We start from the raw sequence: 24,653 nt of genomic DNA, 5'->3' as shown, positions 1-24,653 counted from the left end.
CATGTATTTCTGATATTACTAGGTACATATTAATTACTAGGCCTCCTGTCATTCCATCTGTGAATATGTACAACCTGTAGCCATCATCCCTTCACTGTATTTACCAATGTCTAAGACCATTAGAAAAGATTTGTGGTGTGGGTAAGAGGTAGGAGGGAGAAGATTCAACTGTATTTTTTGAGCAATGTGTTACAAAGACTGAATTCAATTAACTGATTTTAAAACTTCACGCTATTTCAGAGAGAAAAAAATGTGACTATAAGGACAAATGTATCTTGGATAAAATACTACATTTGCCATTATTATCTTGTTATGCTGTTAAATCCTCATTAGGCAAGGGTAGAGAACATGGAGGCTTGGTTAATAATCAAATACATGTGGCTTATAGAAAACTCAATAGTCTTTATTTTAGAAAAACTGGGGTGCCTGGGTGGCTCATTTGGTTAAGCATCTGACTGCTGATCTCAGCTCAGGTCTTGATCTCAGCATTGTGAGTTCAAGTCCGATGTGGGACTCCACACTGGGCATAGTGCTTATATAAAGAAAAGAAAAGGGAAGGGGAGGGGAGGAGGAGGGAAGGGAAGGAAAGGAAAGGAAAGGAAGAGACTATTAGCAAAATAGTCTTTCCTTTAAGCTATTATCTGCCTTTAATAGTGTTCTCATTAGCTGAAAAATATTACCTTAAGTTGAAGGTAAGAGTGCCTCAGATTAAGTCAAAAAAGGACAAGAGTAATGTTTTAAATCTTAGAAGATTTACTTCTCCTTCAAGATAAATCCTTAAGCCTTTATTCTTCTCAAAGTCATCAGATGCTTGCGTACTAGGTGCCTGATTTGTTCCTCACATTGCTGGGCAAGCATTAAAGAAGAACTGAAAGTATCTTTGCCAATTGGCTAACAAAAAGAGGACAATGTGGTTACCAGAGACAACACACACACATACATAACACAGTGCCATACTTTATTAAACCCTTGTAAACTATCTGCACAATTTCAAAAGTTAAAGTGAACAGATATAAGGGCATGAGAATAACTTAGCCCAACAATAACTACCATCATATAGTACACAACAGAATTTGGGTCCTCCTAAGTTCCTAGGAGGTGAGGAGGGATGGTAGCAAAGTGGTTAAAAGAATGATCAGAGGATCTCTACCAGGATTCCCATCTGCTCATTAAGATTCCAATCCCATAAATTCCAGGGGCACTCTGGTACATGAATTAATACACACCTCATTTGGTCACTTACATTGCCAACCCCCATGGAGTGCCCCAGCTGGGTTAAGCTTAACTATGTTTTAAAAAAGAAAAACAAAGATTAACTATGTTTTAGATCAGCTAATGTGAACAGGCACTTTGGAGGGCCAATTCCTTCCTCCATTCTCCCCATAGTGCCCAAAATGAGTTACAGCTACACTATATAAAAAGAAGGAGCAATGATGTGGCTGAGAAAATATTCTCAGAATAATATGTCTTATCCTCTCCATCCCCTATTTCTCTCTACTTCGTCACAGCTCCCAGTCAAAAATCTCAAACTGATACTACCCACTTCACTGTGTAGCTATAAGCTGTTAAATGCGTGGTTATCACAGAACCTGACAAAAAACTAAGAATGTACAATCTTCAATAGCATCAAATGGTTCCACTTAGCACTCTGGGATTAACAAACACTTCCCCACCCCAGACCTCATTTTACCCTCTAATTCATACTTCAATTCTAAAAGGACTTTAAAATATTTCCAATCCTATATTAATATTTACTATTTCTAAAATTAGACTGCTGTATAGTTAGTGGGGACATATAATGTGATGGTGGTTTTATTCCCTAAATGATATTAGTACATCAATGGGACATCTTAACACACTGGATTAGGGAAATATATTGGAAAAGGGCATTATCCCGATTTTTTAAAAAGTCATGTTACAAAAACCATCAAAATTATAGTGTTTATATTTTACACAAATCCCCACACTGGAGTCACAAAAACTACTTCTTCAGGACAACCAAGAATGAATCACCTACATTAGTAAGATAAACATCGTTAGGAATAAAACAAAATATTGTACTAGTATCAGAAGTTAATACAAAATACTACATTAATATTGAAGAAAAACTAGAATCTATTTGGCTATTTTTAAAAATCAATAATCTGGGGGTGCATAGTAGCTCAGTTGGTTGAGTGTCTGACTCGAGATTTCAGCTCAGGTCATGATCTCATGGGTGGTGAGACTGAGCCCTATGTTGGGTTCCATGCTCAATGGGGAGTTTTGGGGTTCTCTCTCTCTCTCTCTGCCCCTTCCTCAACTGCATGTGCCCTCTCTTCTCTCATTTTCTCTCTCTTGTTCATAATTAAAACTTTTAAAAAATATATTGACAATCTGGAAATTTGAAATCTAAAATTTCTTACATAAACTCTCTGGATTATATTCAGTATTTCAGTATCCTACCATACAGCTATAAATAACAAGGTTATTCTTCCTTTTAAGCAGATGATAAACATTCAAAAGATTTTTGAAAACAAGTTTTTCTGTTTTTACTAAAACTTAAATTCAAAGAAACTGATCTTGTAGAAAATCTTTTGGTGTGTGTATTACTACTCTTTTTTATTCATTATACCATTTACACCACTCTATTCTTGTTTCCCCAGTATACAAGTATTTTGTTTTTCAACTAAAGCATCAAAGTAACAGTCACTATGAAAATCCATAAATTTATATTAAATAGCTAACACAAAATTGTGTTTGTGTCTGTGCACACACACATGTGCTAAAAAGAACATAGCCTAAACAGAAAGAAATTTATGTTCACTATGAGGAAATGTGATCTACTAGGAAAAAAATAAATGTGATATATTACAGAAGGAAAAAAAGAAAACAAAGACAAAGTAAGGTTTGGGATCACTTAAAATTTTATAAAACCTGGTTTTTCCCCAGACTAACCACCATTAAGACAACAGCTAACAAATTAATAAATACTTACTAGGGACATACTATGTTTAAAAAAAAAAATGTGTGCAAGAAGATATTTAAAATAATGTTTCAGGGCATGCAGGTGGCTCACTCTTTAAGTGTCTCCCTTCGACTCAAGTCATGGTCCCAGGGTCCTGGGATCGAGCCCCACGTCAGATTCCCTGCTCAGTGGGAAGCCTGATTCTCCCTCTCTCCCACTCCCTTTGCTTGTGTTTCCTCTCTCACTCTGTCTCTCTCTGTCAAACTAATAAATAAAATCTTTAAAAATAAATAAATAAAATAACATTTTAATTGAAAAGATGTTCAACATCACTCATCATCAGGGAAATGCAAGTAAAAACTACATGAAATCACCTCACACATGTCAGAATGGCAAAAAAATCAAAACCGAAAGAAACAACAAGTATTGGTAAGGATGTGGAGAAAAAAGAACCCTCTTGCACTGTTGGTGGGAATACAAACTGGTGCAGACACTGTGGGAAACAGTATACAGGTTTCTTAAAAAATTAAAAATAGAACCACCCTATGATCTAGGAATTGCACTACTGAGTATTTACCCGAAGAATGCAAAAAACTAATTCAAAGGGATACATGCACCCCTATGTTTTTTTTGCATTGCTTACCATAGCCAAACTATGGGAACAGTCCAAATGTCCATTAACAGATGGATAAAGAAGATATGGTATATATACAGGATGAAATATTAATCAGGCACTAAATAGAATGAAATCTTGCCATTTGCAAAACACATGGATTGAGATAGTTTAATGCCAAGTGAAATAAGTCAGAGAAAGACAAACACCATATGATCTCACTCATATATGGAACTAAAGAAACAAAACAAATGAAAAAAGGGGTAAAAAAAAAAAAAAAAGAGGGAGAGACAGAGATATAACGAAAAAACAGACTTAACTCTAGAGATCAGAGGGCTACCAGAGGGAAGGTGGGGGCAGGGAGTGGGGAGGGTGCAAATTGAGAAGAAAATAGGGAAGGGGGATTAAAGAGTGCACTTTATCATGATGAAAAGTAAAATGATATTTCAATATCTGAAGTCAATTCTAAAAGCAAATATTTGTTAGGATAAACATTTTCAAATTTCAAATTTCAGCGTAGTGCAAGAATTTGGTAGATACAGAATTACTTAACATACCACCTAACCCTCTATCACCATCTAGTGGCAACGTTCATGAAACAGCTGAAGAAAACCCGTGCCCTGTATACAGCATGTACAGGGCTTCCCCTTCCCTACAGCCATCTTCAGCGCTATACACACATACATACACACACACACACACACACACACACACACACGGGAAAACAAAAACAAAAACAAAGACAGTCCTGGAGCTGCCTAGAGAAATGTACAATGGAAATGTCTGAAAAGAGTAATTAAGACCTACAAGAATTTATCTTACAGAAGTAAAAAGGACAAAAGCTAAACAGGCCAAAATACATGAGATTTTATGGGAAAACATTACAAATTATCTATTCTTTCCTAATTTTCATGCAGCAAAATTTTCGATTAAACATAATTTACCTGTGGTTTCAAAAGTACGAAAAATTGTATTAGAGTTCAAGAGGAAAAAATGTCAGTGTTAAAATTTTTAATTTATTAAGAAACTCTGGGTATTAAAATGCCAACTGGTGTTCCAAATGTTAAGTTTCTCTTATAAATCATGATGAGATAAGAATCATATAAAATGACAAACAAAGCTGTTTGTCATTTTGGTATAACAAAGCTGTTAAAGCACATACCCTTTTTTTTTGTTCTCATTTGAAAACTCCAGATATGGGCTTAAATTGGAAATTCCTTTATTTCAAACAGTTTCACAGGCAAACATTCTTAATACAAGTAAAGTGGCCAACTTCTCTTAATAATGTTGGAGAATACCCAGTGGTTACAGTCTGGCCAATATCTGCAGCCTCTCTCAGAAACAAGCCTAACTTGTCTGATCAAATCAGCCTAACTTGTGAGCAAAGGTCCAAAATAGTCACCAGATTTCCCAGAACTTCCAACTCTATGTCTTGGTTTAGATATTATAAATAAGAATTTCCAACAACACTCTGGACTTATCTATATACATATGCAGACAAACACACTACACGTGTAACTAGAGCTAACAGACTTGGCATAATGTGACTCAGCCCCTTAAGCTGTGATGGTATTATTTCAAGATCACATTCACTGCTTAAGATCGTTATCACTAGCCTAAACCAAAATATCTTCAATAACATTGAAAGCACCTGTCAATTACCAACCATACCTCTAAGGGTTTTTCAAAAAGCCTAAACCATATTGTGTGTGTCTTCACATTTTTACATGTTGTTTTACGCAGCCAGAGAAATACCACCATTAAACACATTGGAAGAATGAATAAATATAAGAAAATGTGTATCAGGCTGAACATTTACATTATATAAATTTGAAATATCTAGATCAAAACTTCTAAACCTCATCAAACCTAATGTATTCCTTTTGCAAATACAACTCAACATATTTTTAGCACACAGATATAGAAGCCATATATAATATTATCTATGTACACATACAATTGCAAACACACACACACACACAGACCTCACACTGCATGGTAGCGTGGGACCATAAAAATAACTGCAAAACTGAAACTGTCCAAAGCAATTTTAACAATCAACAGAAAAATTATGATTGATTTATAATATTTTTAAAAATGTGTCTAAACATTAAAAATGTTCTTATTGATGGTTTTAAATATATAGGAAATGATAATACTAGTAAATTTAAAACACTGGAAATATTGAGAATTAAAGTGTTTTATTTCATTGTTTAAAAAAAAAAAAAACTTTAAGGGTAGTACTTGCCCTCTCACTATGTGATTTACAATACAGAGTAACCATCTTTTCCTATGCCTTGTAGAACTGTGACCTTCCTTTCTAAGTATGAGTAGCTTGCAACATTTTATCCTTTGAGCTTTTAAAATTATTAATTATAGTTATTCCTGCTTTTTTGAAAGTTTCCATTATAGCACTTCACTTTTATGAAAGACATCCATTAGTATCTATTCTTGCTTACCAAGGGAAATCCAAAGAGGATTTTCACTTTTACGATAAAAAAGGTATATAGCAAAAAGAGCATTCAGAGTTCATTTTGCTTCAAGCCATTACAGAGGCAGCAAACCCCGAGCAGTGAGAATGGTCCCAGCAAGCTCTTTCCCCCAGGAACTACACTCAGTGTCACGCCATGCTGGTTCCGAACGATGTCTGTGAGCATCTGTGCTTTATCTCAACTGATTTTGTGCACCCCTCAGCAAAATGTATCCTGAAGTATCAGAAAAGCCTCAAGAGACACCATTTTTTGAGTCTGGAAATGCCCAAGAATTTTTCCATATACATTAATGGTAACTGCTTCTTCACTTTATGTCATTTCAACATCTAAAAGGAACACTCTGGTGGGGGAAAGCCGTACTTCGGAGAGTTCCTTTCTGTGAAGTTTCTTGCCAGCCTCACTTGCTCTGGGACATCTCTTCATTTATATCACCAACACTTTTTCTTTGATGTCAGTAAGATCACGTGCACTAAGTTGCTCTAGCTGCATCCGAGAGGCTCCAAAATTCCCAGTCAGCGATGGCATCTAGAACTATTCACATTTGATTTGATTTCATGTCCAGCTTTTCATTTCTTTGCTGCTCTTTCATCTGTGTTGGTCAATGCTCACTGGTGATTACCCAATTTTGTAGAATGTCATGAGGTTTATCTCAAACAAACAAGGAGGCAACAACACAACAGCACACTTTGCTGCCTGGGCATGAACCAAGTAAGACACATGCAATTACCAGTCACTGACAGGATTTGAAAGAAGTGACATGACTGGTCACTGACTGGGAATGCATGTGTACTACTTATAGGAGAAATAGCGGATTGTAGAGCTAGCAGCCAAGTTTATAGCTCATAAAAGCACTCACGTTAATATACTGCTGTAATTGAAATTTGAAGAATGTGGCTGGGAAACTGGCATTAACTAAGTCGTGATAATTCAAATAAGTGTATGTCAGAACTATCAAACCAAGGACTGCCTGCTCGTGTGTATATGTACGTGTGACGATAATCATAACCCTAAGGAAAAATAGAAAAAAAATAAAATCATGTGTAATTTAATATCAAATATTAATCCATTCAACACAGACGCTTGCTTGCATCTGTCTATATAATTATGTGAATTCAATAGCTATAAATGTTACTTGCAACCAAATGCCACCTACATTATTACCACTGGTGATGTGGCTTCTAAAATCATATATAATTTTTGAGCAGATTCCCAAAAAATAGAGAATTTATGTTCTTGGGTAAGTGGGCAGTATATATTAAAGCAAAGATACTTTATATGAAAAACACATAAATTAAGGGCTCAGATCTTTTTTATGAGGTTTCTCACTCATGGGAAAGTTTAATGGGCTATTCCCACAAGAAGCATGGAGCAACTCTTCGCTGTACAAAAGACTGCTTTATACTTTGTAAGATACCAAGCATCTATGGCCCTTCCACCAAATACTGAGACAAAAACAACTCCAATTTTGACAAAGTAGCCCCCTCTGTAGTACTGTCTACACTGAGAACCCTGATCCATCATCCCTGAAATGGGATGGATCCATCCACCCCTGAAGCATCAGTGGACAGAAACAAGAATATGTCTAAGGTTTCATCAGTGTAAAAACCCAGGCCTCTAGATACCAGTAAGGCCTAAGTAAATTTGGAAGGGATACAGTATTAGTCATAAATCAATAAATAATAAGAATCTTTTTTATTCTCACTTCTTCATCATCAAAAAACAGTAAAAAGATTGATTCTTATGAAGTCTGCATGCAAGCTTCATGAAGGGCCTGCTTCGATGTTGAATGTATTCTCTGCAAATACTATGAAAGACAGCTATAAATACCACTGAGAGCCCAAAAACAACAGGTTAAAAATAGAGCAAGAAAGGGCATCTGGGTGGCTCAGTGAGTTACCTATCAGACTCTTGATTTCGGCTCAGGTCATGATCTCAGGGTTCTGAGATCGAGCCCCACGTTGGGACTCCACTCTGGGTGCGAAGTCTGCTTATAAGATTCTCTCTCTCTGCCTTTCCTTCTGCCTCTACCTCCCCTCCTCCTCTCTTTAAAAAAAAAAATTGATAAAATAAAGCCTGATGATTCATAGACCTGTAACCCTGGGGCAAATAATACATTATACGTTAATAAAAAATTTAAAAATAGATAAAATAATAATGATCAAAGCTTATAGAGTATTTCCCCAGTCACTGTCCCAAGTACCTGACATAAAATGTCTAGTCCCCACAACAAGAAGTAAAAATTATCTCCATTTTACAGGTGACAAAACTGAGCCATACCACCTAAAGGAATATATGGCTGGGAAGTGAAGGGATGGTAGCTGGTTAGGAAGCCAGGGAATCCAAGCTGCTACCTAGACTGCATCCCTTTCTCTCCCCACCTCAAGAAGGCTCCTTACCCCTTGAACCCGTTAACAGTACCATCATGCACCCAGCACCTGAACTGTAAAAATGTGAGTCATCTCATGCACCCCTCCTTCCCTACACCCAATTCTGCCCATCTACCCTCAGATATGGACGGTCCAGGCCTCTGTCCCGCCTGGCCCTGCGCTCAGCTTAGCTCAGACCCAGAGGGAGGCCCTGTGGTCTTGGAGACAAGCAAGGATTTGGGAATCAGGACCTAGATCTCAACTGTGTGCCACGCTGAGGGAAGAAAATAAACAAACTGCAGGACTTTAAACTAATGGCCTTACTGCTAGAGGCTTTGAGTTTCCTGCTCCTTCCCAGCCTCTTGCATACCATTTTCTAGTACTTTTAACACTGATTAGTTATTAATGAAATAAAAACAGCAAACATTTATTGGGTACTCCCAATGCACTAGGCACTGTTCTTAGTAGTTGACCTGGAATCCACCCATTTCATCCTCTAGACAAATCTTTGAGGACGCACCTGCACTACCCCCTTGTTAGAAAGGAAGAGGGTCAGTAATGTTCCCAAGGTCATAGAGTTCACCAAGGCTCTTTCTGGGGTCTAGACTCTCCCAGTGTGACTCCAGAAGCTCAGGATTTAACTATGGCTTGATAATGAAATGAAATACTTCAAGCTATTACTGATACTACTGAAAGCCTTGCTAATTATTATGCTACCAAATGCAATTAACAGAAATAAACTACATCAACACTGCAAATAAGGCTGCGCTTTACGTTGAAAAGTTCTCTCAACCAAAGACTCAATAATTTCTCTAATAAGCATGAACGATAATACCCACTATTAAGAGAACATCAAGGGAAGCCACCAACTATGCATATCTGATCATTTCATTCTCTTAGAGTTAAGATGAGCATATCACTCATGTCAAGACTGGGAAACTTTTGAGGGTGAAAGTATCACTGATGCGGCACAGCAGTGTGGGCAAACCAGGATATATGGCCCCCACACTCATGACATAGAAGAAAACTGGTGTCTGTATCAGGATTGTGCTAGTAGTTGAACAAGCAGCTGAGGACAAGGAGAAAGAACTCGAGGAATCCAGCCATCTCATCTATGAAAAGCCCCACTGTGAAGCTCCTTCCACCCAGTTTACTAACACAAACTGAACCCCTGGATGTTGAATTCGCAACTATTCAACAAAAAAACCTTTAATGGATACTTCCTGGGAGTTTGGGTGGTGGTTTCTAGGTCAGTACTCTTGGCTAACAGTTTTGTGTAATACCACAAAAAAGAACCCAGCCCATTTTGCTTCCTGAAGGAACACATTATCTAATTCCAGTCTAAATTCTCTCTATCCTCCACAGCAAAACCACCATGGAGCTTTCCCACCACTATCAGCTACTAAGAACAAAATTTATGATTGGTAGGCTTTCGACAGATTGTAGAGATGGAAGAGGCCTTCACCCTTCTGAGGCACAGGCCTCCATGGAGACAATAAACAAACAGGCAGGGCAGGAGGCAGAGCCATAAGAGGGCCCAGATGTGGGCTATCTTCCACAGCAGGACTAGATAAACTCCACCTGCAGGAAGTCTGGGACGCTCTGGCAAAAACACTGAAGCCCCACCCTGTTCAAACAGAAAATACGTGCCCAGTTAGCCTTCCAGTCACGATTAAGTTAAACCAGTGTAACCACATGTCCTCATTCAACTGGCCTCATGATCCTTGAGGATGATAAGGCAGCAGCAAGAACGAAACAGAAATTTGCCCTCACTGATTCTTTCTCCTGATTATGCCAACTGCTTCATACAAAACAGCCTAAGAATCACCGCTGTGCTCAAATTATTAACTAAGGAGAGATCCAACTCTCTACAGCATTAATTGCCTAAAACCACAAGGAAGTTCTCAGTCTGGCTGCCAAAGAAATTAAATCGCCAGAGATAACCACACAGCCCTCACCCAGTCCCAAGGTACAAACAAGTGTGCTTAGCTAACATCAGCATGCTGGACAGAGAAGACTGATGCCACATAATTTCTGGTGCGGCCTGCTTTGGATGAAAAATGGAAAAAAGAAACTGCACATGTGATCACCGGGAATACTTCCTCTGACTTCAGTTACCCTCAGCCAAATTCTCTGAAGATTGCCCACAAAACCTTCCCCTAAACTGGCTAGGACGAGCACCTCCCACACCCACCTCAGCCTGAACAAGTGGCATCTGTTTACTAGAACTCTGGGAAAGTTTATCTAGTAGAAATGAAGTAATTCTCTACATTCGCAAGCCTCATTCCTGCTCCGTGATTCCACTCTCAGTGATTTCTCAAGGCTCATTTTTCTAACTTGTTCTAACAATTTCCTAAAGAGCTGAGCAGTTAGAACCCTAAATCAAATACACAGTCTTATAAATCCTCTCAATTATCTGATCTGGGATGAATAAATAAGCAGATCAAGGGTTCAGAAACCTATTAAAAAAAGAGCTCAAAAATGTATAAGTAATGACATAATGCCTCTGGAATAATATCATTTAAAAATGTTCACAGCCCTTGTTTATAGATTAATTATATCATCTCACTTATTTTTACCTACAGGATCAGAGCCTCCTATAGGGATATTCTCTGCCTCCCCATGTTTTAGTAACATAAATTCACTCAACACACACTTGTGAGTGCCTAATACAGTAGTGGGGACTGGGAATACCAAAACAAGCCAACAAAGACAGCCACCACAGCCCATTCTAGCCTGACGGGTTATAAAAACACAGACCACATGGGATGAATACTACCACTACCGAGGTATCAGGAACATTTCCGGAGACAGTGACAGTTGGGGCAAGTCTCAAGAGCAGACAGAAGTAGTACGATGATTATGAGAAATGGTGCTCTGCAGAGATGCAGAGATCTAAAAGAAAATGCCCTCTTCTACTTCCCCATTACCTTTCCAAGAAACTATACAGAGAAGAGGAAATATACGCACTGAAATTTTTGTTTTTATAACAGTTAAAGTTCTCAATTTTAATTCTTTGCTAATAACATCAACTGAAATTCATTCCTTTTGATTCTTAAGGTTAAACATAGTCTAACACTAGCAACACAGAAAATCTGTTTGAGCACTTCCACTAATTGGGATAAGGTATTCAACACATGACTCAACATAATTGCCCACCCCAAAGTGTGGTTTTGTACAGTGTCTACAAAATATGTAAATATTGTGTATATCAACAATATACCTTATAAACTGTCACTTCTGTCATCCTACCAGAAGGTGGACATATTATACCAAAAGTTTGTCTTCATTATAATTCACAAAGATAAATACACAAGTACCAAAAATTCCTGTACCTATCACTCATTTTGAGAGGTTTAAAAAAAAAAATTGTTTTAAAATAACACTAAGTATGTTTTAATGGCATAATTCCTATCACTGCGCTACTCTCGATCGATGCATGGACCTTGGCAGGACTTAATACTTCACATAGAGAAACCCAAAAAGGCATGTCTGTACTCAGGTTTCCTGACAGACTGTACTTTTTTTTTTTTTTAAGATTTTATTTATTTATTTGACAGGCAGAATTACAAGTAGGCGGAGAGGCAGGTAGAGAGAGAGGAGGAAGCAGGCTCCCTGCTGAGCAGAGAGCCAGACGAGGGGCTCGATCCCAGGACTCTGGGATCATGACCTGAGCCGAAGGCAGAGGCTTTAACCCACTGAGCCACCCAGGCGCCCCCAGACTGTACTTTTTAAAACAATCATCAGTTATTTTACTACAAAAGATTCACGGCATCTTCAATTAGGAACTCTTCAGTAGGACAGTTAGGATCCTCCACATTATGCTTAACCCCACCCTTGCTGACTTTCCATCCACAGTATCCTCCCCTGCACTGTTTTGTGTTTTTTTTTTTTTAATCCCAGATTGAATTTCACCCAATTCTGTAAACAAAAGAGCCATATAATAAGAACCAAACACCATCTCCTTCACAGATTCTTTTAGAGAGCCACTTCCAAACTCACTTCCTATAAATATCTCTGTAAATTCATTCATATTGAGCCTTGTACTAAAAATCTTCTGTTATTCTCATCTCCACATATTCCTCGATGTCCAGTAGACACCTGCATGGACTCACACATCCCAAACCCACACACAATCATGAATCACTTGCCAGCAAAAACTTTAACTTTTTTTTTTTTTAAATGATATGACCCAGTAAATAGCTGCTATGGTTAAAATGAACTCACTGAAAATGTTCATTATGATCTAAAGGCCCATCCAGAGGGAATAATTAAATAAATTATGGACTACTACAGAGCTATGAAAAAAGAATATGAAATTTCTATACCAGGCTACCAAGACAGCAAGTCAAGAAAAAGCAAAATACACAGCTTGTCTTACCATCCAATGATACAAATGAGGAAAATCTGGGATAAAGCAATAGCAATGAAGTCTTTTTAATACTTGCTTAAAAGATTTTGGGGTAAGGAACAAAATAGGACAATGATAGAACCAAGAAGTAAGAAAGTCAGCTTTTAAGGGCAGTTGACAACAGGCTGGATGGAAACCGACTGGAAACAATAACAGACATATCTGGGGATTACGTGTGTTAAGCCCACTCTATTTGTAGTATGAATACACAAGGGATGTTTATATATAACCAGTCTCTCAGCAGTGACCGGTCAGATTCCAGCCTGGAAGCAGTGCTGAAGAAAGGAAATGTATGTGCGTCTGTGAGCATGTGGAGTGGGTGGGGATGGCCCTCGACTTCTGGGTATTTGAAGGTTCTGAGAAAAAGATCAATCAGAATGAAGTCCTATACTACTTTAATCTTAGGGTTCCACAAAATTAAATGGGAAGGGGTTGCAGAAACATAGAATTATGTAGCATAAATCAAAACAGCACAGAAGAAAACACTATTTTATCTTTTCTTGTTTTATTAAAGATTTGAGACAGTAAGTGGACACACACACACACACAGAAGCGGTGGGGGAAGGGGCAGAGGAAGAGAGAGAATCTCAAGCAGGCTCCATGCTGAGTTCTATCATGCCAAGCCCCTGTCTTGGGACTTGAGCCCATGATCCTGAGATCATGGCCTCAGCCGAAACCAAAAGGTGGATGCTCAGCTGAAGGAGCCACCCAAGCATCCTTCATTTCTCTTTTTGATAGTGAGTGCTGAAAGCAGGGAACATGACCTCTAACTATTTATTATATATTATTATTAATATGGTTATTTTACTTTAATTTTATATTGAGTCTGGTATCCAATGTTGAGTAAAGCTTATTATGTGTGTTGCTAAACATAACAAAACATTTAATGTTAAAATACGTGAAGATCTGATCAATAGTCTGTCAGGATAAAATGCTTTTGCAAACATTAATAAGACATTTATTTCCAACTGCAAGAGAAAAATGTGTACAAGATAATCTTCATATTGGAAAAAAAAAAAAAGATAATCTTCATATTTGAACATATCCACAAAATGCCCAGCATAGACCTCAAAGAAATACAAAATGGTGGCAGGGACAATTTGCAATACTGCATTGAAATATCTGAGTCATCCACAAATAAGCTCCCTCCACACACTAGGACAGCTAAGGCCAATTTTTCAAAATGTGGGTGACATAGTGAGGGGCACAAAAAAGGGAAAATTCCGCTCCTAAGACTTCGCTGCTAAGAAGAGCGAGTAATGGCAGACAGTGTAAGAACAGATTTGCATCCAGTGGGGGAAAAAACTGATGAGAGAATTGATCTAAAATATAAAACTAAAGGCCTCAAGAGAAGTCAAACATCATTGTTTTTGTTGCATAAGCCCCTTTCAATCCTCTTCCTTCCTCTTTGGGTTTCACCTAATCTTTGGCTGCTCTAGTCTTACTCACTAGGTGTCTGAATTCTCTTTGTCACTATCATCACCCTACTGGTACTCTGATCCTTATTAAAATTCTGCTCTCAGGCCACAGGTCTGCATGGCTCTCTAAAACTAGAGCAGCTACTGAGGAGGCATCCCGGCAGTTGGAATGAGCTGAACAGACAAAACAGGCTGGGAGGTAAGGCATCTGCCCAGAAGAGGAAATGTTCCTCCAAATGTTATAAAATTGCAGGTTCCTAAACAGAAAGGCAGGGAGGCACACACATGCCCATGTCTCAGAATTATGTGAACACATCTGGAAATACAGATTCCTGGGACACCTGGGTGGCTCAGTTGGTTAAGTGTCTGACTGTTGGTTTCAGCTCAGATTATGATCTCAAGGTCACTAGACAGAACACCGTATAGTGTTAGGCTCCCCAATGAGTGGGGAGTCTGCTTGAGATTCTGTCTCCCTCTAAGCACACCTTACCCCACCCCCATTTAAAAAAAAAAAAAAAAAAAAAAGATTTCTGAGCCGAAAACACAAGGATTCAGATTCGGTTCCTCTGAAGCAGGGTCTTGGAATTTGCATTTTAACGCTCCCCAGGTGATATTGATGGCCAGTCAGATATATAAACAAGGACTTCAAAAGAGTCGGAACTGCTCAGAGTTCCTAGGGAAGCAGAGGGTAGAGAGGCCTATCCAGAGGCCTAGGGGGAAGAGGCAGCAGCTCTGCATGTCTCCTTTCAAAGTCTCTCCCAAGCAGGGAAAGAAGAAATCACAAGACCTGGCCTCACCACTCTCTCAGTAAGGGCCTATGGCCAAAAAACCTATGAAGGCAGATAATCTATCTTGAGACATGCAGTGTTAAGAACACAAGATGAGGGGCACCTGGGTGGCTCAGTTGGTTAAGCAACTGCCCTCGGCTCAGGTCAGGATCCTGGAGTCCCTGGACTGAGTCTGGCATCGGGCTCCCTGCTCGACAGGGAGTCTGCTTCTCCTGCTGACCTTTCTCCACTCATGCTCTCTCTCTCATTCTCTCTCTCTCAAATAAATAAAATCTTAAAAAACAAAAAACAAACAAACAAACAAACAAAACTTTAAAGGAATGCAAGATGAACACATAATTTACTAAGTTCTTCTTGGAGACTTACATGTTCATCTTCCAGCAATTCCAAGGCAAGTACAGCCTTCATTACTGCCTCTACGACTTGGCCTGGCCCCTGCCGTCCTTACCACATGCACCACTTCATCTGGCTGCCATCACTGTCTGTACACTCCTCATCTCACACTAAAATTCTGGTACATACCATCAGCAATTTCTGATGAGAAAATATACTTTTCCTGGGTTCCCAGCACATAATGTCCCAGTATACCCGACTCTCAGATGCTTCATGGATTAACGAATCTGTGCTCAGTGTTCATCTGGTTCTAGGAAACACCTAGAGTACTGAAGAAGTAATCCTAAACTCGGGCTCTGAAGTCCAGTCCTGCCACCTCCTGGCTTGGACAACTTAAGTTTTTGGAGGCTATATTTTCTCATCTGTGAAAAGGCATAGTTAACCCTCAAAATGTTCCCTTGTAAATTGGCTGTAGAAGGATCTACAAAGAAAGTGCTCCTTCATTGAGCAAGCGTATCTGGGTTCCAATCCAATCCTTGACAATGAGTATTCATGGAGTCTCCAGCTTGTCACCTTTGCCCTGTCACCTGCCCCTATAATTACAAACAGATGGCCCAGACTGGCTTACCACGAGCCAAATGCAGTGCGGTCAGGTTTTGTTTGTGCCCACCAGACATTAGGCTTACATTGATCTGGCCAAGTCTTAGATTTAGGAAGGGAGTGCAAAGTCAGGAGAGACGTGGAATTGCGGGTAGGAGCACTGCTCTGAGAGCTGCTCCATCAGCTTCCAAACCCCAGCTCTAAGAAGTCTGGACCTAACTCACTCTGTGCCTCAGTTTCCTCCTCTATTAAGAAAAAAGGTGAGGGGGATGTCTGGGTGGCTCGGTTGTTAAGTGATTGCCTTCAGCTCAGGCCATGATCCCAGAGTCCTGGGTTGAGTCCCACATTGGGCTCCTTGCTCAACAGGGAGCCTGCTTCTCCCTCTGCCTATGTTCTTTCTCTGACTAATAAACAAAATCTGAAGGAAGGAAGGGAGAGAGAGAGGGAGGAATGGAAAGAGGTGAGGGGGACAGTAGCTCACGGAGTTGTGAGAACTCAGGGACTTTAAACACATAAGGTGTTCAGAACAGTGCACACAATCAACACGGAAGTTTCTGATGATACTGGCTCATCCACTGGACCCTGACAAGCTCTGACCAAGTGGCAGCTGACCCTCTGGGTGGGCCATGAGCTCTCTACTTTACAATTCCTTAATCTCTGGGGGTCTCAGACAGGATCTATGTCACTTATCTAGACTACCAGCCATCACATGACCACTTATATTGTACGATCTCTTTGGCCTTGGACTTAGCAAGAACTGGTACCAGGAAGAAAACAATAAGCTCCAGTGAATTTAAACTTCCTCCCAGTCATACTCCGTATCAGGTACGTGAGCACTCCATGGTGAATGCAAAAAGCTTGAAAGCACAAGGACAATTAATGGGTGCTTCTGAGACCATGAGGACATTTATACCTCCAGGTATAAATCAGAAGTCCTGAGAGCTGCAGCTAGGAGATTGTGAACGCCGAATCTTCCATTAAATCAGCAGGTTTCCATCTGAAGGACACTGTACTGTGCCTGGTAATAACCAGCCTCTGACGGCTAGTCCTTACCTACCTGTATTTCCCCACGACAGCCCACTTCAGCTGAAACCAACAAGCCTCGAGACTGCGCACACACAGGTGTTCAAAGCCCCAGCAGTACGGACAATAGCAAGAACCGCATGGGCCCCCGGGGGGCCAGAAGAATCAATTCCTCACACAGACCAAAGCTGGAAACCTAAAACCATCCGTGGGTCCCTTGGGGCCTCTGCTCAGCGTATTAAGTGACTATTTGTGAGTGGGGGACGAAATAAGAAAATATGCTTCATGAGGAAAGAGACTTGGGTCTGAGAGGGTCACAGCTCCATTTCCAGAATCTGGAACACCACCTACCACATAGTAGGTACACACAAAGTATCTACAACAGGACCCGGTTTATCATAAGCACATAAATAAGTAAGAACAATTATTGTCTAACTGCTCATGTATATGAAATCCAGATTTTGTGAGTTAAACCATGAACCCATGATGTGGCAATGGAACAACCCAAGTGAACACACCTGAACTGTAGCAGCCTTCTACAGAGCTCTAGGGCACATGGTTTTCTTTCTTTATTAATCTGGTTCTAAGTCACACACTTTTTGATGGGGCCTTTGTAGCCCAATTCTGAGGCTTCCAAATCTAAATGCGCAATCTTACTCCCTAGGAGAGATACTGGAACACTCTTCAGGACATGACAAACTAGACGATATAACTTCGACTAAAAACTGGAAGCAGCGCCTGACTTTTGCTTTCAAAACAGTAACATAATAAGCAGCACACACTAAGCAAAAGGTGAACAAATGACTCCCGATCTGTCAGTAATGCTCAAACATGGAAAAACTAATGTGGGGGAAAAAATGGCCAATACAGTACCTCTTATCTAAGAGATTTGGCCACTGATGTCGAAATGCTTATTTACTCAAATGTTAATTCTGCGTTTCCAGGCAGCCCCAATACCCACTTGTTTGTGAACAGTGCATACCACTGGGTGGCTGCTGACTGCTTCCTCCTGGAAGGGGCTTTCAGACAGAACCACTTCTTACCTGCCTCACTTGCCCATTGTCCATTCTAGACCTTGTACTATATCACAAGTTGACGTGTAGTTTACAAGTTTACAAAGAAAACTACTTTAGATTGTCGTCTGTTCATTTGCCAAATGATGTGGGGATGTTGAAAAAAGTAGGAGAAAATTTCAAGGTGGTGGAGGAGGTGGGGGGAAGACGAGGATTTTTGGACCACTGAAGGCAAAGAAGTAGCTAGCACAGAAGCCAGCCTGACACCCACAGAGATCCAAACATCTCTCTGTTTCCATTTCCCAGGCTTGAGTAAGTTCTGACAGATCAACTGAGCAGTGAGAGCAGACCGATTATTCTGTGGTTTTTGTCAAGTTCCTGATTTTCATCTGTTCTAGAAGACGAGCAGGAACTCGAGCAGTCTTAATCTGTAGCGTACATGGACACATTCTGAAATGAACGCTGTTTAACCCACAGACGCAAGGTGACGGGCAGGTAAGGAGACAGCTTTGCTGTGAGAGCATGTGAGTATGTGTGAATGGCGTAGGAGAGCAAAAAGGATCTGTGAGCTGGGCAGCAACAGTGCCCAGCAACAATGGATCACCCCCATTCCCAGTAAGTCACTTTTTGTTTGAGAATGATAATTGGTTGCTATGGGATTCTATTTGCTCACACTGAGTCCAGGACCCAAATCTGAAATTTTATAATTGATGACTAATTAAGATTTTCAGTTGTGACTGTTACAATATATCTGTGAGGAAGAGATGTCAAAGAAAATGACAAAAAGGTGTTTATCTGGGACAAATGTAAAAGCTTCTACATGTGTATCGAAATTGCCCCCCAAAAACTGTAAAATCAATTATTACAATACTTAAAAGTTAGTGTGAATGCTTTTGTTTACAATTGCATATATGACTGGATATATAGTTATTACCTGTGTGTGTGTGCGCGCGTGCACGCACGCATACATACACACAGGTAAAAGCTTTGATCTTTGTTGTTATTGGGATAACTTAACTCTCATAATACCTAAGAAGATAAATTATTTGCCTTTAAAGATAATTATAAACTGCAAAAACATCTCTTATGCATAGCAAAAATTTGAGTTAATGTGCTACTAATTAGGGTCTATGACTAATCAGCCAAATTATTTCAAATACTCTAAATATTATGAATTTCACGTTACACATAAGAGAATTAACACCGATCTACAGTGTGAGCATAGTCAACCAACCTCACACAATCCATCTAGTCCAGAAACATATTTTTAAGAAAGCACACCTAATGCTATGGAGAAATGAATCAAAACAGTCACACTAAGTGGGGATGGGGGGGAGACACCTGTAGGGCACAGCCAGCTAAGCACCCAACTCTTGATTTTAACTCCATTCATGATCTCAGGATCTTAAGATGGAGCCCAGAATCGGACTCCATGGAGCCCGTTTAAGATTCTCTCTTCTCCTCTCCCTCTGCCCCTCCCCACTTCTTAAAAAAAAAAAAAAAATTCACACTGGTAAAAAAATAAACTCCCCACACACATGTTGTAGTTTACATGTTCACCTTATTAAAACAGACTTGAAACAAAGTTTTTAGCACTAAAAAAAAAGAAACCACTGATAAGTTTTTAAAAATACATAATGTACTCATCAAATAGCAAAATAATAGATTTTTATAATTTTTGAACATACAAATTTTATACTTCCATAAAATCTGCATAAATACACATATAATAGTATGCACACACATCCACAACTGGTAATAGACACAAAAACTCCAAGTTAGCATGTCCATTATAGTGCAGTAAGGAAGAAATGAGGGGACACAAGATAGTCCAAGCATGAAAACCCAGTAACGGGAAGTAGATAGGGTGTGGGGAAAGAATTAGTGCTTGCTGAAATGTCATACTGTCCCTCTGCCACTTGAGGAAGCAGGTAGAGAGGATGTAACTATCCTGACCAAGGCCACCCAGCTGATCTCACCATGAGCCTGAGCCCTCTGAGCACATGGAAGGAGCTTGTACTCTATTCATGGAGCTCCTGAGGCCACGGGGTTTCAATCAATCCAGCCTTTCCACGCCACACCTGTTCCCTCCCTTTCCACCCTCCTCCACCAATCACCCATCAGCAGGTCCTAAAATCCTCTTCAACTACTTTCATCTTCAATCATGTATTTGTAGGGTAGTATCTATAATATTCTGGCTGTAAGAATGCTCCATCCTCGGGCGCCTGGGTGGCTCAGTGAGTTAAGCTGCTGCCTTCGGCTCAGGTCATGATCTCAGGGTCCTGGGATCGAGTCCCACATCAGCCTCTCTGCTCAGCAGGGAGTCGGCTTCCTCCTCTCTCTCTCTCTGCCTGCCTCTCTGCCTACTTGTGATCTCTCTCTGTCAAATAAATAAATAAAATCTTTAAAAAAAAAAAAAAAGAATGCTCCATCCAGTATCAGACACATATATTAGGGGGCAAGTTATGCTTGAAACATAAATTACAATTATGCCTGACATCTTTAAACAATACAACTTGGGAAGAGGCAGCAATAGAAAAAGAAAGTCTCTCAAGGTCAGGAGAACTGGAGGGGAGGGAGAGGTGGACCAATTTAAAATAGCTAATGCATACACTAGGCAGCAAGGGACTAAGTAACTACCCTCTAAGAGGTCAGGCCACCAAGCTCCCTGAGTCCCAGTCCCTGATGTAATATTCCCAGCTGATGCTGCGTCTCTGGAGGTCCCCACTTTGAGAATTACGCATCTGTAGCTGAACCCTACATTCACACTCACCTTACTAATAACACTGAGTACAATCTAGGCCAGTTCATGACGGGGCAAAATAAAGAATAAATGCTTAACAAGCAAAACCACCGTACTATCCCCACACAGTTAGGCATGACATTATTCTTGACCAGAGAAATTTTAAAAAGGAAGGAAGGGAGGGAGGGAGGGAGGGAGCGGGGTCAAGGTATTTCCCATTAGATCAAAGATGCTTTCTAGAGTCAGCTGCTGGACAAAGGAATACTGTTGCCTCTAGAGTGAATTTAGGTGTTGAGGCTTCCTAAGCCTCCATCTCTATGGAAGTCTAGAAGTCACCTTTATCTCATTTCGTTTCAGCATTGCTTGAAAGTTAGGCTGGTATCAAGCGAGCTTTCTCAACGTCCCAGCTTGAAGGGTCTCTGGAATACCAAGAGCACACCAGGCCAGAGAGGAGAGGTTGAAGCCACAAAAGCTTACTCTGCCATCCTCCTTACGGGTACCCTCACTTGCAGAAGGCTCTCTAATAAAGGACTATTGGACAATAAGGAAGGTCTCTTTCAAATGAAAATTACATCACTGGCATAAGAGTGCCAAGCCTTTTTAGGTAGAGCAGTGGTTCATAAAGTGTAGTCCCCCCAGATAAGATTCATCAACATCACCAGTGAACTTGTTAAACATGCAAATCTTTGACCCCAGAACTACTGAAGTATGAAACTTTGGGAGTGGAGCTTGGCAGTCTGTGTTTTAACATGTCATCTAGGTGATTTGCTGCACATTCAACTTTGAATTCCACTGGGTAAATGACACGTACACCCTGGGACAGGGTCAGGCATAACTATAAATAATACCCCTAACTTCAGAATATTCCTACTTCAGAAATATTCCTACTTCAGAAATGTCTTGCTGTGGACAGTAAGTTACACAGTCATTCTTACATTTAAGATTAAATACTACAAAGAGGATTCATTGGCTGGGCTCTATTTACTACTTGGGATTTCAGATTAGCTTTATTCTGTTGCTACATTCTAGTACTAAATCCACAAGTGTCCCTGAATGCTGAAAAATGCATTGCCTCATGAAAGCCAAGAGGACATGGCTAGAGAAATCAATTTCAGTAGAGGTATACTATCTTTACAAAAAAAATCACCCAAAACATTACATAAAAAGTCAAGCCTCCTGAGTACAGGATCAAGTCTCCTCCATCATATCTTTAAAAACCTTTTAGCTAAATACTCTGGCTCCTCTGCAGTCACTTTTCTTCCCCTAACTAGCACCATCGAAAACGACAAGCCTAGTAGGTTATTTACTAGCCTTATCTTTATAGTAATAATTCAGCTACCTTAATTCCCAGAAAAACCAAGTTTGCCACAAATCTTCCCACTCCACTGTCCTTTTAAAGGCAAAGTAAAATGGTCATATGCTTTTGGATCTGATCAATTTTTGATTCCTTTGAAATCCTTTGCCTTCACACAGCCTAACTTATATGGCTGGGTTTTTTGTTCAACTCAGAAGTCTTCCATCTGCTGTTTCTGAAAAGCACTGAGGGCCATGTTCTCACCCTTCATCTCTCAGATGAGAAAATAATCACAGAGGGATGATGGCTTCTACTGGATTACATACATCTGTCATTAAAGTCACACTCTCAAAGAGAAAAAGATCAGCTATTTGGCTGCTCAGCTTGACCCACAGGAGATTGTGCACTTTGGTGTAGTCACCAGGACAAAGAATTTGAGTCTTAGCTTTCTAGGATGACACACACTGATTTTTATCTCATCCCTGGACTATAGCGACAATTCACACCAAGCCAACTTGCAACATGTCAAGTTTTCTTTTACTGTGGGAGAGATATCTGGCCAGAAAGCAGGACTCACTCACTGCTTACAGGATCTTTCCAGTGAGTTCAGCCCTAAGGTTAATGGCTGATAGATGAGTTCATCTAAGGAATGCTTCCATTCTGCTACAGAGGGTAAATGAAATATTTTCATTCTAGAAAAATTTCAGTCATCCATTCATTTAGCAAACACTGATTCCACATCATGTGCCCCGCTCCATGATTCTAGATGCTAGGGGTAACTTCACAGGCAGCAGACTCCCTGACCTCATGAGGCTTACATTCTAACAGGCACAAAGACAAGCCTTGACAACTTCAATTCTTTCACCAAAGAAATGATACTTACTCAGTTATGGCAACAATCTCTGGGCATATCTTAATGTACTAGATTTTTTTATATATATATTCTTTATAGAGATTTGAAAGGGAGCTAATCTTATCAGAAGCCAAACAACATTTATGAACTTGATCTGAATCCCTGACCTAATCTTGTTAGAAGCTGATTGATAGCTCTACGTGTACTGATGACCCCCCCCAAAAAAAGGATATGGAAAACGATGCAAAATTCAGTTAAAAATCCCAGGATTTGGCCGTAATTAATATTCTCTCTTTCCTGCCCCTGAAACTGCCTACCTATGTTTCTGCACAAGGACCTCACTGCCTCTTTCCCTACTCCAAACATCTCTGCACCCACCATTTTTATAGAAGTGAAAAAAGGAAGAGAGAGGATATGTCCTGAGATAAAAAGAAAACTTAAACTGTAAAATTAGCTGTCTTGTTTTCACTGAATCTATGAAGAGTCAAAACACAGCAGCAGGCCCCTTCACCATGCCACTGAGACAGGTAGTTTGGTGAACAACAAAAAAGGGAAAGAATTATTTTCAGAAAAGGAGCTCTCCCTTAAAACATCATTTTAGGTTAAAATACTTAATGCACCCTTACTGCCTACTCTTTTGGGGTTGTGGCAAGACTCTTTTATTTTTCTGAGTATGGGTCTCCTAATTTTCCTTCAAAAACCATAACATTAGCATATTGCCAGTAATGTCCAGTTTCTTCATTTATTTCAAGTAGTATGAGAATTTTTAAACACTTGGGAAGCCATGTGAGTAAAAACCAAACAAAACACAAAACAAAATAAGAAACCCAGACCTAGATTCTTACGTGTCTTTTCAGATTTTGTTCTGTGAAAATTTCATTTTACACGGGTAGAGCCCCATGCATGTATTTGTCTCATTCTTTTTTCACGTGCATCATATAACATAAACATTCTTGCATAACACTAAAAATTCTGCAATGTTATTGTCCTTAACAGCTCCCTAATATCCTGTCCCAAACAAGCCTTTATTTACCTAAATAATCCACTAATTTGAGAGACACATTCAATGTTTCCATTGTTTTTACTGTGATAAATAATGTTCTGATGAATTCAACCCTAGCTCTGCACTTTAGGTTTTTGTTTGTTCTTAGTAGTATCTTCTTAAACTAGAACCACAGGATCAATAGTGGTAAATAAGGGTCTCAATTCACCTTACCAAACTGCCCTATCATAAAAACTGCACATGGGGTGCATGGGTAGCTTTGTCGGTTAAACATCCAACTGTTTATTTCAGCTCAGGTCATGATCTCGGGGTCATGGGATCAAGCCCTCCATCAAGCTCCACTCTTGAAGGGGAGTCCACAACTCTTTCTCTCTCTCTCTCTCTCAAATAATCTCTTTTTTAAAAACTGCATAATTTACAGTTTTACTAGTTGAGAGTGATGGTTTCACTACCTCTTAACCAGCACTGAGGTTTTTGTGTTCCATGGTTGATTTTAGGTCTTTTGCTAGTTTCATTGGTTTACACACATGGCGCATTGTTGAGATTTTGATATGTCTTTGAGTAAAGGTAAAGTCAAATATGACTACAGTTCATCATGTCCTTATTTCTGTGAATTTCTTGTTCAGGGCATATGGATGGAGAGATGGGAGGTATGCAGAGATCAGTGATGATGCTTCCTCATGGTTTCATTTACCCAGCTGATATATTTGCAGACTTGGGTACAGATGCTTGAGTCATTGGATTGGGGACAAGGGAAAG

At 39.8% G+C, this 24,653-nt stretch overlaps 2 protein-coding genes across 10 annotated transcripts in view; one reads left to right on the top strand and one right to left on the bottom strand.

Annotated features, from left to right (window-relative positions):
* Nucleotides 1-24,653, bottom strand: part of MED12L (mediator complex subunit 12L) — a 324,346-nt gene that overhangs the window by 125,748 nt on the left and 173,945 nt on the right. The window lies entirely within an intron of this gene.
* P2RY14 (purinergic receptor P2Y14) overlaps nt 18,352-24,653 on the top strand; it is a 55,526-nt gene continuing 49,224 nt past the window's right edge. For both annotated transcript variants that reach the window (XM_004755561.3, XM_004755560.3), the window contains exon 1: nt 18,352-18,496. The gene's annotated coding sequence lies outside the window, so the exon portion shown is untranslated. The remainder of the gene's footprint in view (nt 18,497-24,653) is intronic.

Source organism: Mustela putorius, unplaced genomic scaffold (assembly GCF_011764305.1).
Source record: "Mustela putorius furo isolate JIRA1106 unplaced genomic scaffold, ASM1176430v1.1 tig00003834_pilon_pilon_pilon, whole genome shotgun sequence".
NCBI lineage: Eukaryota > Metazoa > Chordata > Mammalia > Carnivora > Mustelidae > Mustela > Mustela putorius.
This window is presented reverse-complemented; position numbering and strand designations above follow the sequence as displayed.